General features: G+C 43.9%; 1 long non-coding RNA gene across 1 annotated transcript; it reads left to right on the forward strand.

Moving 5' to 3' along the window:
- Positions 1-2,903: 2,903 nt before the first annotated feature.
- LOC309541807 lies at positions 2,904-5,755 on the forward strand. The gene is made up of 2 exons (XR_014223953.1): positions 2,904-3,362; positions 4,581-5,755. It is a non-coding gene; the product is annotated as an uncharacterized lncRNA (long non-coding RNA).
- The last annotated feature ends 9,725 nt before the right edge of the window (positions 5,756-15,480 follow it).

Raw genomic sequence — 15,480 nt, forward strand, 5'->3', positions numbered from 1 at the left:
AGAGTCTATTTAAATGATGTATTGCTTTAACAGTTCTGCAGTGTATTATTTATTCATTCCCAATATCATCAATATGAATGATATATACAACCACATCAGGTTTTAATTATTCAACACTTCAATCTTTGAGAGTGATACCATTGATAATATTTGGCATTAGGACACAGAAAAGGTCATTTAATTGTACAAGTAGAAAATTAAATGTCTCACTGAAACTTTAGTATGCTAGTGATTTGCCCACAATACCACAGGTGAGCTACATATTTCTGGGACAATGTGATGTGACGGAACCATTATGCTATCACATTGTCAATGTGGTATCTTGAGAATATGCCAACATGGAGATTGCCAAAGAAATAGCAACTCACAATTTAATTTTATGCAGAAGATGCATCAGTGCACTCACAAGACTGGTCACCATGCCAGAATACGGAATAAAATTAGGGTGATTTCCTCACATCATCACAACACTGCGCTAGTCACTGCACCTCAGAAAACTGATATTACTGACAGTCATTAGGGGACTTAGTCAAAATGGCCTGCATGGGGGACATTTTGACTAGTGAGGGCAGGATAATGTCACTGGTTTCTAGCCAGTGACTGACATATTTTTCCTAGATTGCCCTCAATATGGTGTTGTTCCAGCCCTTTCTGGGAGTAAGGGCCCATGGTGGGATCCACTGTTGTGGAACAAGGCCATGCCTAGAGCATTCTGGAGAGGAAAAAAGACAAAATGCTGCCATCCCACCTAAATTTTCAAGTAATTTACTGCCCTCTACCCAATTCCTCCTGGTTTTCAGACCACTTTTTGGTCCTGTCAGAATTTAAGCTGGAAGACTGAACATTTGGCTCAACCCTATAACATAGAATCATAGAACTGTAGAGTTGGAAGAGAGCCCAATAATTCATCTCATCCAAAACCCTGCAATGCAGAAATCTCAACTGGATCGTACATGGAAAATGGCAATCCAACTTCTGCTTGCATGTTAGTATACATGTTATAGGGGACGCGGGTGGCGCTGTGGTCTAAACCACTGAGCCTCTTGGGCTTCCTGATCGGAAGGCCGGTGGTTCAAATCCCCATGACAGGATGAGCTCCTGTTGCTCTGTCCCAGCTCCTGCCAACCTAGCAGTTTGAAAGCACACCAGTGCAAGTAGATAAATAGGTACTGCCACGGTGGGAAGGTAAACGGCGTTTCTGTGTGCTCTGGTTTCCATCACAGTGTTCTGTTGCACCAGAAGCAGTTCAGTCAGGCTGGCCACATGACCCAGAAAAGCTGTCTGTGGACAAACGCCAGCTCCCTCGGCCTGAAAGTGAGATGGGCGCTGCAACCCCATAGTCACCTTGGACTAAGGTTACCAGATTTTTTTCAATGAATCCAGGCACAGTTTTCAACTTCAATGGATTTTATATGGGGACTGATTTGTAAATCTGGGGACTGTCCCCAGGAAACAGGGACATTTGGTAACCGTACCTTGGACTGGACTTAACTGTCCAGGGGTCCTTTACCTTTTACCATACATGTTAGTATAGCATGGAGATAGTAAAGATTTCACTGACTTCTGAACCCAGTTTGGAGCTCATTGTGCTCCCAGTGACATCATCAGGCTTGCAAAGTCTGCCCACCCTAAGGAATCCCACCCCCAAGTTCCCATGAGCCCTCATTCCTACAACATGGTGGTGGAAAAAATCTTCTGCCGGTAGTCCTTCTATTTTTGTTTATGATTTCTACATGAGTTCCTCCTGGATTTGAGAACTAGCATCTGGAAACATGTATAGGATCTGAGCTGGCTGTAGCAGCATACTGGAGATTTAGCATACTGTAGATCCTGGGCTCTAAAACTTCCTTTAAAATTCAGAATAGATTTCTTGATCTAACTGTGTCCTACACCTGAAATGTAGGCAAAAAATGAGCAGTGCTATAGAATTCCATGGCAGGAAAAAGAAAGAATCAATAGGATAAAATTAAAAATGATATATAGCCTCTCACACTGAGCATGTTCAAACTGTTTTCTTGAATTTAGAGTAAGCCTAAGTAACTGTGACCGGCTTTCAATATTTTCAGCTCCAGGGGAAAACAAAGCAATTCTTTAGCATTTCCAAGTCTTCGGCTGTAATTTGTCTGCATTTTTTTCCTGAATGCCATTCAGCAAAGAAGGCTTATTAATAGAGCTCCATCTTCTGGTACCTAATAAAAAGATGATTGGTTCATAGACTAGGAAGAAGAGTCTTCAAATCATTGGGGAAATATAATGAAAAATTGATCTTTCCCTGACAAGTGTTTTAGAGCTGACCTTTCCAGAGGCCATGCAGAATACTAATAATTCTCATAATTTTGCCTCCCCTTTTGCATCTTTATCCCACGGGAGATGCTGAATTCAAATTAGGATGCAAATATTTAGCAAAAACAAGGGTGAGTTCTGTGGCAATCTGAAGACTAAAAAAAAATCTGAGGTAGCATGACTTTGGACAGTTTTCACCAAGATGATACCATGCAGATATTTTGGACTAAAATTCCGATCAGCCCCAGCCATGGTAGCTATAGCACAAAAAGTTAGAAAAATGCAACCTGTGTTGCTGACAGAAGTAGTACGACTCATGCGACACGTTGGCGACTAATAAACACACAATAATTACCAAAATAATTATACATTCTTTATCAATCTTCTGAAAGAAATATACCGTATTTTTCGCTCTACAGGATGCACCCAACCATAGGACGCACCTTGTTTTAGAGAGGGAGAACAAGAAAAAAAATTCTCCCCCTCTCTGCTCAGCGCCCCCTCAGCGAAGCGGCAGGAGAAACGGAGCCCCTTCCATTTCTCCTCCCGCTTCGCTGAAGGAGCGCTGTGCAGCTCTCCCTCTCTGCTGAAGCGGGAGAGTCTTGCTCTCCCGGCTTCAGCAAAAGGAACCTGAAGCCTTTGGAGCGCAGCGTGAGGTCCCGCTGTGCTGCAAAGGCTTCAGGCGGCTATCCCTGAAGCCTGGAGAGCAAGAGGGGTCGGTGCGCACCGACCCCTCTCACTCTCCTGGCTTCAGTGAAAGCAACGCGTAGCCTCCGGATCACGGAGGGAGCGCTCCCTCTGCACTTTGGAGGCTTCACGTTGCTATCGCTGAAGCCAAGGAGCCTGCATTCGCTCCATAGGACACACACACATTTCCCCTTAATTTTTGAAGGGAAAAAAGTGTGTCCTATAGAGCGAAAAATACGGTACGAAACCTTGTGCAAAGCCACAGAGACTTACGAACTACCCAACCTAAGACGAACTTATAATATCTGGTTTCAATGGATTTTTCAAATGCTTAACTCAGTCTTTTGTTTTCTTTATCTTTGTAGGTAAGTTCATGAAGGTACCAACAAACGGTAAGTTCGGTGTTGTTCACAATACTGAGAGATGCTAGTGAAGTTGTAGATGGATGTTAATGAAGTTGTAGACAGGGTGCCGGCGTTTTGCAGCTGTTTTGCCCTGGCAGTCTAAGTAAGGCCGCTGTTCGCCCCCGATGGGGCCCTTTAACTGGGGCTTGCAGGTAGCACACTCCCAAGGTAGTTTTCCAGGCTTCTTCAGTGGTCTAATCTCAAAGCCTTGATAAATATATTGATATTAAATTTCATAAATAATACTATTTCTTGGCTTTAGCTTAAGAGACTGATTTCCGCAATATAGGAAGTGGTCACCTAAGTGGGTAGGCATATACCGTATTTTTTGCTCTATAAGACTCATTTTTCCCTCCTAAAAAGTAAGGGGAAATGTGTGTGCGTCTTATGGAGCGAATGCAGGCTGCACAGCTATCACAGAAGCCAGAACAGCAAGAGGGATCGCTGCTTTCACTGCGCAGTGATCCCTCTTGCTGTTCTGGCTTCTGAGATTCAGAATATTTTTTTTCTTGTTTTCTTCCTCCAAAAACTAGGTGCATAGAGCGAAAAATACGGTATCTTGTAAAGACAGGGAAGTAAATAAAATATTGGGTTTTTTCTTAAGGTGCAAATGATATGGAACATTAGTAGGTGTAGTTCTTCAGACAACATGGCTTCATTTTCATGTGGAAGGTAAAAGTAAAGGGACCATTAGGTCCAGTCATGGCCGACTATGGGGTTGTGGCACTCATCTCGCTTTATTGGCCAAGGGAGCCGGCGTACAGCTTCTGGGTCATGTGGGCAGCATGACTAAGCCACTTCTGGCAAAACTAGAGCAGCGCACGGAAACACTGTTTACCTTCCCGCCGGAGCGGTACCTATTTATCTACTTGCACTTTGACGTGCTTTTGAACTGCTAGGTTGGCAGGAGCAGGGACCGAGGAACGGGAGCTCACCCCATTGTGGGGATTTGAACCACTGACCTCCTGATCGGCTCAGTGGTTTAACCCACAGCACCACTCGTGTCCCTTCTGGCCTATAGTAGCTACCCAAACTGATTTTGAAGCCAAAGTTGAAACACGGTTATATGGTTCTCTCCTGGTGAAACATATACAGTTCAGAGAACCTAAGAAGAGCTTGCTGGATCAGCGCAGAAGCCCATCAAGCTGTTGGAAGCTAGTGCTGAGCCCTTGTGCTCAAATAACATCGTTCCTTGTTTCCTTCCAGGGTTCCCTCTTGGCCTGGCAGGAGAAGTTCTTCCAGGACCTCTTTGAGTGGCCTCCTAGGTCACATTCAAGTTTGAGAAGGCCATGAAGAAGCTGGAGGAGGAGCCCCATGTCGTGAGGCAGCCCCAGAAGCTCCCTGAAGCAGTGGGCAAAGATGGCGATTTATTGACAGATGGAGGCTGAGTTTGCAAACTGAATTTTGGGGCAATCAATCAAAATTTGTAGATCAGTTAATTCTTGGCCCAACTCCAAATCCACTTCAGACCCCCCCCCCAGCCCCTCACAATCTAGGCACAATTCCTGAAACATCACATCTCCAGGGAGTTTGGTATTCATATAACACCTGGCATTCCTACAATTCTCCAGGGACTCTGGCACCAGTGATTTATTAATTTATTATGAATTTATTAATTTATATACCACTTATAGGCCAAAATGATGCAGAAGAAACAAGACTTTCCTGCCTCTAGCCCCAGACTTGGTAGTCTTCCAGCCACTGGCCACCTTATAGATAAATGGGCAGATAGGAGGGAGTAGTTTTGACTCAAAATGCAACCCAGTCCAGAGGAAAACTCCAATGACCATCTTGGTTGCCTCAGACAAAAGACGAGCAATTCAAGCCATCAAAGTCTGCATATGCTGGTGACATCACAACAGCAGACAAATGTGCCAAATGAGTCTGAAAGCTCTGGAGAGTTTCACAATGTGCCTCAGCACAGGGCTTACCTTGCCTTTAATCCATCGCTGAAAGACATGTGTGAATCGAAATGGCGCACCTGAGGGGGAAAATGAAGATGTTGGAAGGGCATTCACGGAAACTGTCACTGATCTGTCGGAACCCCACACTTTTGCAGAAAGATCTCTGCCAGAAAACTCCCATAGCTCCCATAGAGAGGAATGCTGAAGTGAATTGATGTAGATCCCGCTGCCCTCAGGCAGACACCATGGTGTCTTGACAATTAATTTCAGATTACTAGTTACTATACTGGGAGTAACATTAGCATATTAGCGCCTGCAGGTTTGCAGTCTGGTACCCTACTGCAGGAAATGTGAATTTAGTCTATTGATTTTTGTTAGCACTGCCATGTTGTTATTACTGGATTATTGCCCTTTCATCATTACAGACTAACTGCATGTAATGACAAATTAAACAAAAAACATGTTTCAAAATAAGAAGTATTGATTATTCTGTTGATAATGCTATTGCAAACACCTAAGGCAAAATGCTACCTTGTTGATCTGCTTGTATTTGTTGTGTAAATGCTAATAATTTTCTGCAGTCGTGTCTGCAGCATTAATTAGTAGGTTTCCCCCAATAATATTTTTTTCACTGACCTTTCTATGATCTTTTCTTTTCTTTTCTTCCACAGCTAGGCAGCCAGACTTCTCTCCAAAGTACCGCTAAGTCAACCATACCTTCTAACAGGGTTCAAATGATGAACAGTTTCCACAAGCATGTTTATTCATTCCTTCACTTTCCTTAAATATGAGCTGAAAAAGACACCAAAAGCTGACACTTTCCCTAAATAGTCAAAAGGTAGAAGCATCTTGTAAAAATACCTCCATTTACCACATTCTGAAAAATACTTATCTTCTAAAAGGCTTGCCACACCTGAACTCTTTCTGGTGTCCAAGGCAACTTTTGACCCAACTTCCCAAAGTCTATGAATTGCTTGTAAAGGGAGACAACTACAAATCTCTGGATTGGGAGATTCAGAAAATGTTAACAGTCCCAGTGCAGGAATCAATCCTAAAATAACAGCTGAAACCAAACCCTCTCCAAATCTGGATTTAGCTGTTAATGGGCTCTTATCAACCAGCCAGTTATCAAACAAACATACCCTTAAGAAGGAATGGAAGGTTAGAACCAGCAATTGAGAAGGTTTGCTGGAACAGAAGAGTTTTGTCACTATCAATTATGCTCAAGTCATGGCTTCTCCTGCAGAGGCTCAGGACTATTGTTTCATGCCAGATGCACAGAACTGTAGTTTACTGTCTCCTGGGATAATTATTATAATTATTGTAGGTTGAGCTCCACATTTGCCAATTCTTCTTTCCAGCCACAACACCACCATATGAGAATGGATGCTACTCCAGAGGGTTCTCCAACCTCCCGAAGAAGCTTTATGGAAAGCCATAGGACCCTGCAGTGTGGACCCTGTACATGTGGAACACACACATGGAAAATAGATCCATATAGCACCGGTCCTGAAAGATCTACATTGGCTCCCAGTACGTTTCCGAGCACAATTCAAAGTGTTGGTGCTGACCTAAGAAATGGCCTCGGCCCAGTATACCGGAAGGAGCGTCTCCACCCCCATCATTCAGCCTAGACACTGAGGTCCAGCTCCAAGGGCCTTCTGGCGGTTCCCTCACTGTGAAAAGTGAGGTTACAGGGAACCAGGCAGAGGACCTTCTTGGTGGTGGCACCCACCCTGTGGAATGCCCTCCCATCAGATGTCAAGGAAATAATCAGCTATCTCACTTTTAGAAGACATCTGAAAGCAGCCCTGTTGAGGGAAGTTTTTAATGTTTGATCTTTTATCATGTTTTTAGTATTCTGTTGGGAGCCGCCCAGAGTCGCTGGAGAAACCCAGCCAGAAGGGTAGAGTATAAATAAATTATTATTGTTGTTATTGTTGTTGTTATCCTGACTATTATTGTTGTTGTCATTCTTTACCACACAATGCCCTATTATCTATGGAGATACCAGTCAAGGTCCATGGTGGAAGCACAGAAACCTATTTCTGAATCAGGGCGCTTAAGGGTATTGGTTTGGAGTCATACTTATTCTCTTTGGAATAGACCAAAGTTAGTCCAGCCATGACTAACTGGAATCCCATTGAATGACTTCCATTCCAATGTCACACTAGCCGAATTCCTCTCATGCGATGGGACAATCCTCTGGAGCAGTTTTTGGGGGCACATGAGTACGGCAGAGGAGAGGAAAGGAAGATAAGTCCCGTTGTGTGGATGCCCATTCCATTGGCAGACAGACACCATTTGGTTGAGTTCAGTGGGGCTGCTCTAACTATGAGTAATTCTTGATCAAATGCATAAATTATATCATTTAATGATTGCATTTCTGGTGCACCTTTTCCTCCAAGGAGCTCAAGGTAGCTTCCATGGTTTTCTTCCTCCTCATTTTATCCCCACAACAACCCTGTGGTGTAGGTTAGGCTGAGAGGCAATGACAGGCAAGTCAACCAGGGAGTTTTGTAGCTGAATGGGAGATTGAACCCTGGTCTCCCAGGTCCTAGTCTGACACTCTAATCCAGGGGTCAGCAACCTTTTTCAGCAGGGGGCTGGTCCACTGTCCCTCAGACCATGTGGAAGGCTGGACTATATTTTTTGGGGGGTGAACGAATTCCTACACCCCACAAATAACCCAGAGATTCATTTTAAATAAAAGGACACATTCTACTCATGTAAAAACATGCTGATTCCCGGACCTTCCATGGGCCGGATTGAGAAGGTGATTAGGCCACATCCGGCCCACGGGCCTTAGGTTGCCTACCCCTGCTCTAACCACTATGCCACATTGGTTCTATATTATCTAGTTAGGCTTGTATACTCTAGACCTTCTAAAACTGCACAATCATAGGTAACCTACTGTGTGTTCCTGGAGTTAAGTTCTTTGTGTGTAGAAGCCTGCTGAATTACTGAAATGGTACAATAAAAGCAATGCAATCACGGTAAGCAGCTGCAGGGATCTTTTTCTTCCTCTTCATGCTGCTATCCAACAATTATCTATTGAGGGTGTGAGAATAGCTATATCCTTTGATGTGTCTACATGCAGAAAGAACCTCCAAGAGAAATACTGAGATCACTGAAAGACGTTGATTACAGAAAAGTGGCAAAAATAATAATATCAAATTGCCAGAGCATTTCATCCCTCACACACTTAAGAGTAAGCCATTTGAAGAAAGCTAATAAAGTATCAGCCAGAAGGTTGGAAATTTTGGACTATACAAGATAGGAAGGGCGGGGAAAACTCCGTATGGCATTAACCCTTTTACTTTAGTATTCATGCTTTCTCCTGCCCACCCCTCGCCTCTTTAAGTCTGTGCAAAATTCACGATTGGAAGTCAATTGATTAGGAATACGACAGCTCTGTGAATGGGAAACTGACATGCTAAACAAAATAAACATAAGACTCGAGCCAAGAGAAAATATTAATTTGTCAGTAAATGTGTTATTGCAGCAAGCCACACACTTGGCAAAGGAGCTAGCAAAACAGTCGCATGCTGGGAATGCATGCCAAGGAAAGGAAGCAACTGGCATAAATCAGACAAATTGCATGTGATCAGCAGAGAGGTCGGCAGCAGAAGCATCTTGAGCAGTGGCTACAGCAGGAACCCAGGGCCAGTTACAGTTTATTCTGTTTTTTGTGACGCAGCACTTAGACCAGGGATCCAATTAAATAGAAAGAAGGAAGGTTGAAAGTTGAAGGAATAAAGTAGTCTGACCATAAATGTCACATACATATACACATATACACATGCATATGCAAGGTGTGACCGGAATGTTCGGTGAATGGTCACAGAAATCAGACAGCGAGAAACATCCGAATATAAAATCAGCACCAGAAACCCATGAAATGCTCACAATTGTGTAGGGAGATGCAGCTGTAACTCGATAAGATGGTGTATGAGTGCTTTAAGCATTCCATGAAGGGCGGCAAACCATCAAAGATGACCCTTGGTCTGGCAGACCATCGATGAGCAGAACGGTGTCAAATGTCAACCATGTTCGTGAGTTATTGATGCAGGATTGGCGTTTGTCCATCCGAATGATGGCGGAAGAATTGCATATTCTGTGTGAAATCGTTACTGAGGTTACTGAGTTGTCCCGCCCTCCATATTCTCCCAGTCTGGCCCCACCGGATTTAGGGGAGGGTTGGAGAAGCTCTGGAGCTGACTGCCACTTCGCAGGTAAGATTCACCTTCTGTTGTTTGGACAGGACGGTCCCTCCCCTTACCTGGCCAATCCCCTGGCAATGCCTCCCCAGGCAGGATTGGGCAATTGGCTGAGGTAGGCAGAGACCTCCAGGTATCCAGCCTGGGGAGGATGAAGCCAGCCCAAACTACCAGGAGTTGCGCTGGGATCCAGGGGGCTGCACACAGCCACACATTTGATGTTCCAAAACTGAAATCTGCACTGAAAGGGCACAGATTTTCCAACATTTTGCACGTCCAAGATGCTGTGATGAGGGAACTGAAAGCAGTACAAAAAGAGGACTTCTCCAGAAGTTTCCAAGAGTTCTACAAACGTTGTCAATGGTTCATTGTAGCAGAGGGAGCTTGCTTTGAAGGCCTGTAAGGTATGCATGTTTGAATATTTCTCTCTGTTTTTGTGACCATTCACCGAACTTTCTGCTCACACCTTGTATATCTCCTTCCCTGTTTGGAGGAAAGCATCTTGAGGAAGGTGAGTTTTGGATAAACTAGTTAAGTATACACCCTGTTCCTACAACCATATTAAGTGTCTTCTTGGCAGTCAGAAGACACTCCTTGTTTTCTTCTATGTCACATCTAGTTTGGCCCTTAGAATTACCGATCAGGCTTACGTATGTATATCTCATTTGGGAAAGGGCTGTAGGTCACCAACCATGCCTTACATGCAACAGGTCCTATTTTCAGTCCTCAGCATCTCCAGGTAAGATGCAGAAGGACCACTGGCTGAAGCCTGAAGACACAACCAAGTGAGATGGACCAACACTCTGACTTGGTATAAGGATTTTCCTGAAGCCCCCACATGTAGGACCACCACCACGACACTCCCCACCACCATGCATATTCATGCTCAGCTCTTATGGTGCCTAGAAAGGCCTAATAGAACAGGGAGATACATATTTTTATTTATATTATAAGATTTCTAACCCATCCTTCACCATAAGATCCAAAGGCAATGTGTCTCATGTTGCAGACCAGAGGTAAAACTGGATCCAAGGACTGAAAAAAAATTGTAGAGAACTTGTGCAGAAGACTACATGTGTGCTTTTATCAGTCAAATACACTTACCTTTTCATCTTTTTTTTAAATAAATCAACTTTCCCTAAACAGGTATTCTGTCTTCTTACTCTGTGACTAGTAAGAGGAAAGACAGAAGGCATGGTATTCATTAGAATTGATCAAATGTTGATCATTTGCTCTCCAAGCCAGGTGAAAAAGAGCTTAGAACCACCAGCCTTCCATGCAAATATTAGAGCTCAATAGACTTTGGCCGTCACAAAAGTTCTTTGTTGATGGCACTTATTTTAATTTAAAATAAGAAAGTTGCTTCAAGGAGGAGGCTAACCTTGAATGCTGGTCATTCATGTTCTTGAAAGGAAATCTCTGCTTTTTCCTTAGATGACTGCTCATGTTCTGAAATGAAAATGAAAGATTATGTTCTGGCATGAATAGAGATGCACAGTATGTAGAATGAAATGCAGTTTATTAACAGAACACTGGGTGGTTGGTGATGCCTGTTTCAGGATCTGCAAAACTCAAGCCATGCTGCAAGTCAGCCAATAGTGGATGACACTTGCTCTTCCCATCTTATGCCTTAGGAAGAATATTCGTTACTCAAGCATCCTTAATATGGTTTCTATTTCTGTCATATACAGTGGTACCTTGATTCCCAAACGCCTTGGTTCCCAAATGCCAAAAACACGGAAGTAAGTGTTCCAGTTTTCAAACGTTTTTCAGAAGCTGAACATCCGATGCAGCTGTCAGCTAATGTTTCCAGGGCGCCTACACCAATCAGAAGCTGTGCCTTGGTTTTTGAACATTTTGGAAGTCAAAAGAACTTCCGGAATGGATTAAGTTTGGCACTTTTGTTTTTGCTATTTATTTTATGTTTCTGAGGCTTTTTCGGTTAATTTGTTTTTGTGACTGTGTGGAACCCAGTTCAGCTACGGATTGATTGATTGTGCGACTGCGTAAATGGCTAAAAGCCCACACATCCAAACAATGACTATCATCAGTGCAGGTAGGGGGAAAATTAATTTTAATTTTTATCATCTACAATACTGTCTTATTTATTTTATAGTACAGTACATTGATTATTGCTTTCATTTTATGGATCAATGGTCTTGTTAGATAGTAAAATCCATGGTAAATTTCTGTTTTAGGGGTTGTTTTCTATGGGATAGTGTGCCTTGGTTTTGGAACGCTTTGGTTTTGGAACGGACTTCTGGAATGGATTAAGTTTGAGAACCAAGGTATCACTGTACTACCATGACAAATGGCCAAAGTATTTTGCAGTCACAATACAGTGGAATTCTACAAGCAGCAGCAGACAAAATGTAGGTACCGTATCATATGCATTTGCATGTCAAGTGAGTGACCCTTGTGTGATTCTTGTCCTTTATTAAGTGGAAGTTGCAGAAGTCATGATCCAGATCCATGTGAGATTGTATGTGCATGCGGACATTTGTGCCCAGTTGCTATTTATTAAAGAAAAACTAGGTCAGTGTATTAACGTTAAATCTATTTTGGCCCTGAGTTCCACCATAATAGCTAAATGCAAGCGCATCCCTATTTTGGACCACAATTTGATAGGTACAACTATTAGCACAGATCTAGGTTGAAGGCTCTAAATACAAAATGGCTGGGTGTTACTTGTAGTAATTTCAGGATCGTTTTTCTTACCAGAACAAAAATGGTGCTGTACTCTGCAGGGAGAGCTTTGACTATAATGTGTTTTCCAGCTTATTTTTCAGTATGGCATAAGAAGGATTTTTATTTTATGTGTTCAGAAAGCACTGAGATGCTTTTTTTATATTCATCCAAAATCATGAATCAATATATGTTCTTTGGTACTTCAAATCCATTTGCTCCGGGTATCATTGTTATATATTTTCTTAAGAGAAGAAATTGCTTGATGTCAGTTGTGTTGCATATTTTAAATTAAGAATCAGGTCAAGTTCTGGGCAAAGTTTGGGTGTGTCTTCTTCTTTTAGTCCAATCGTTTTATTCAAAAGAGAGAAACAAGGTTTCTCCCCTAGATGTCAAACCCTTATTATCTCCTGAAATGACTATAAATTGATTTCAAATGCCTGGGCCCAGACTGTATGAGGGAATTATTCTTTTCCAAGCCAGCGCTTGTTCTCTTCTTCTGAGTAGATTGGAGCCATAACTTCAGAATCATACAGTCATACCAAAAACCACTTGGATAGCTCGACTGACAGTATACATTTAGCATCACTATTCCTTAGGCGCTAGCCAATAGATGCTTGAATATACCTGTCAGCGATGGAGCCTTAAATGTCTCCCTAGACAGATCCATACACTGTCCCAATTGCTGTAATCATTAAAGACTTTTCTTCTTCTTAATAGCTACCCGAATCCTTTCCTTCTGTAGCTCCAGGCCATTGCATCTTGTCATACATCCTTCTGAGACTGAATAAATCCCAATCATTCATTCTTTTACTGTTACCTTGACTGTATTTATAGACTATGCTGATGCCTCCCACGAGCCTCCTCTCCTCCTTCTCTTCAGATCAGGGTAAGGTAATACTATTGTTGCTTTCCTTTATAGGTTTCTTCCTTTGTCTTTCCGAGCTGTGGGGCTAGAAATGAATGGCTCACAGCAAAGTGCCATTGTGAAGTCCAATTGCTCTTTATCTATTGCTCTTTCTGAGAGATATATACCAATGCTCACAGTCTATTTTCTCTGCAAAGCCTTTGTCTTGCTGTGATGATTGGTGCTGGTGACAGCATAGGCGTGTGGATGGGTGTATTTTAGGTATGTTCTTTTACAGTCTCCTGCAAGATGGTATTGGAATGGGTTAGAGAAGGCCTCTTCTCCTTCCGGAGGGGAGGTGTTGTGGGAGGGAGATGACTCCCGCGTCATGCCACGCCTCCTGGTTGAGCACCCAATCAGGCAGCTTGGTGGGGCGTGGTTTGCTGCTCAAGATGCAGCCACGCCAGCCATTCAGCCCATTTGCTCACCTTCTCGTCGTGAGTTCGCAAGTCACCCACCCGCCACTCCCTTAGGGCTTAGCTTTTCTCTTGACCTTGCTATGGACCTATGGTTGGTCGCCCAGGTTGCCCAGGGGGCCTGGTAGGAATTTTTCCAACTGGCATTAGGCCTTTTGGTTTTTTCACCTACCTCATAGCAATCATCACAACTTTCCTGGTATTGGGTGGTTAGGCATTGGAATGTGTTGTTGGTGTGTGGAAGGGCAAGGTGTGGCCATCGCCTACTCCTTCAAATTTGGGTATTCCGTTAAAGGAATCCAGCGGTCGTGGATCCTGTCCGATGCCTGTGTGGCGGGGGGCCATGGCACGACCCTCTGTGACATCAGGGGAGAGCTTATAGTTGTATTAGCATCAACAGGCTCCCCCTACTGGTGGTTAAATCCCTCTTCAGACTTACCTCTCTTCGAGTGGGTGGAGTCAAATCTTCCGTGGTCCAATGCCAATAGCTTCTCACTTGCTGTAATCAATGAAGTTGTGGCCTTTTCTTGTCCATTAACCTTATATTCTGTGTCAACGTGTCTTTATTCTACCAAGCGGGGGGCGGGCCTTCGAACCACAACTAAGAGAACTCAGCCCCTCCATGGGAAAGGTGACTTGAGTAATGAAAGATGATGCCAGCGATGAGTTTTTAAAAAGAGTATTCCAGGTATTCTGTTTGTCAGATAGCATGATCTAAGAAATCCTCCAGTTAGAGGAGACCTGGTAGGTCATCGAGTTAATGGCGGATGGTCCATTAGTGTACAGTGGTACCTCGGGTTACAGACGCTTCAGGTTGTTAGGATTTTTATCCACCCATGCTGCTCAGTAGTAGCACTATGGTTGTTGATATCATGTGAGTGTCTGAGAGTGTGAGACAGGAAGTCTCAGTACTGTTGGAGAGTTTGGTTTCACTTCTGTGGGTGATGCTTTTCTGTACTGCTGCTGAGAGAGCACAGACATGCTGATGGATTCTTTGTATATAGACTGTAAATAAAGTAGTTTAGAGCTACTGATTGTCTCTTTCTTTTGCTATCAGATGCCAGAAGACGAGCGTGCTCCTCTCAGTAGGGAAGGGTCGCTTATCACCAGTCTCTCTGGACTGAGGAAGATTTACAGCCAGAGAGTGACCATCGGAGAGATGCCCCGGTGTCTTGGAAAGGTGGTGGCCTTCCCGGGCATTTTTCCAACACAGGTTACAGACGCTTCAGGCAGTGGCGTAGCATGGGTTGTCAGCACCCGGGGCAAGGCAAGTAATTTGCGCCCCCTAACCAGTGGATTTGCGCCCCCTAACCCTAACCCCCAGATGTTGCACCCGGTGAGGCTGCCCCCCCTGCACCCCCCACGCTACACCACTGGCTTCAGGTTACAGACTCCGCTAACCCAGAAATAGTACCTCGGGTTAAGAACTTTGCTTCAGGATGAGAACAGAAATTGTGTGGCGGCAGCGGGAAGCCCTATTAGCTAAAGTGGTACCTAAGGTTAAGAACAGTTTCAGGTTAAGAACAGACCTCCAGAACAAATTAAGTTCTTAGCCCGAGGTACCACTGTAACGGACTGGCTGGATGCAGAAGGATGGCGAGAGGCAGAAGCAGGGGAACTCCAAAGCAAAGACAGCTCAGAGCCAGGGGATTGGTGGTGGGACAATGATGAGCGGTCAGAGGGAGAAGAGGGAGCAGACTGACAGGAGGAGGTGGCGGAAGCTGAAGAGGTAGCAGGGTTTCATGAGCAGGAAAGGGTCTGTGGAAGAGCAGTCCAGAACCAGAGTCAGAAGAGGCAACTGGAGAGTTGATTCTTTATTCACAGAGACAAAACGCAAGCAGAGAACTTCACGGACAGGTCTCACCTGTGAAGCAGTTGCCAGAATTGAGGATCTGAGGCTCCTACTTCCTCCTAAAGCTCCTCCCCAGCCAGCTGCAATCCCCACAGTCACAAACTCCTTTGGTTCTGCTAAAT

Source organism: Podarcis vaucheri (genome assembly GCF_965113315.1).
Source record: "Podarcis vaucheri genome assembly, chromosome: 10".
In the NCBI taxonomy this organism is placed as follows: domain Eukaryota; kingdom Metazoa; phylum Chordata; class Lepidosauria; order Squamata; family Lacertidae; genus Podarcis; species Podarcis vaucheri.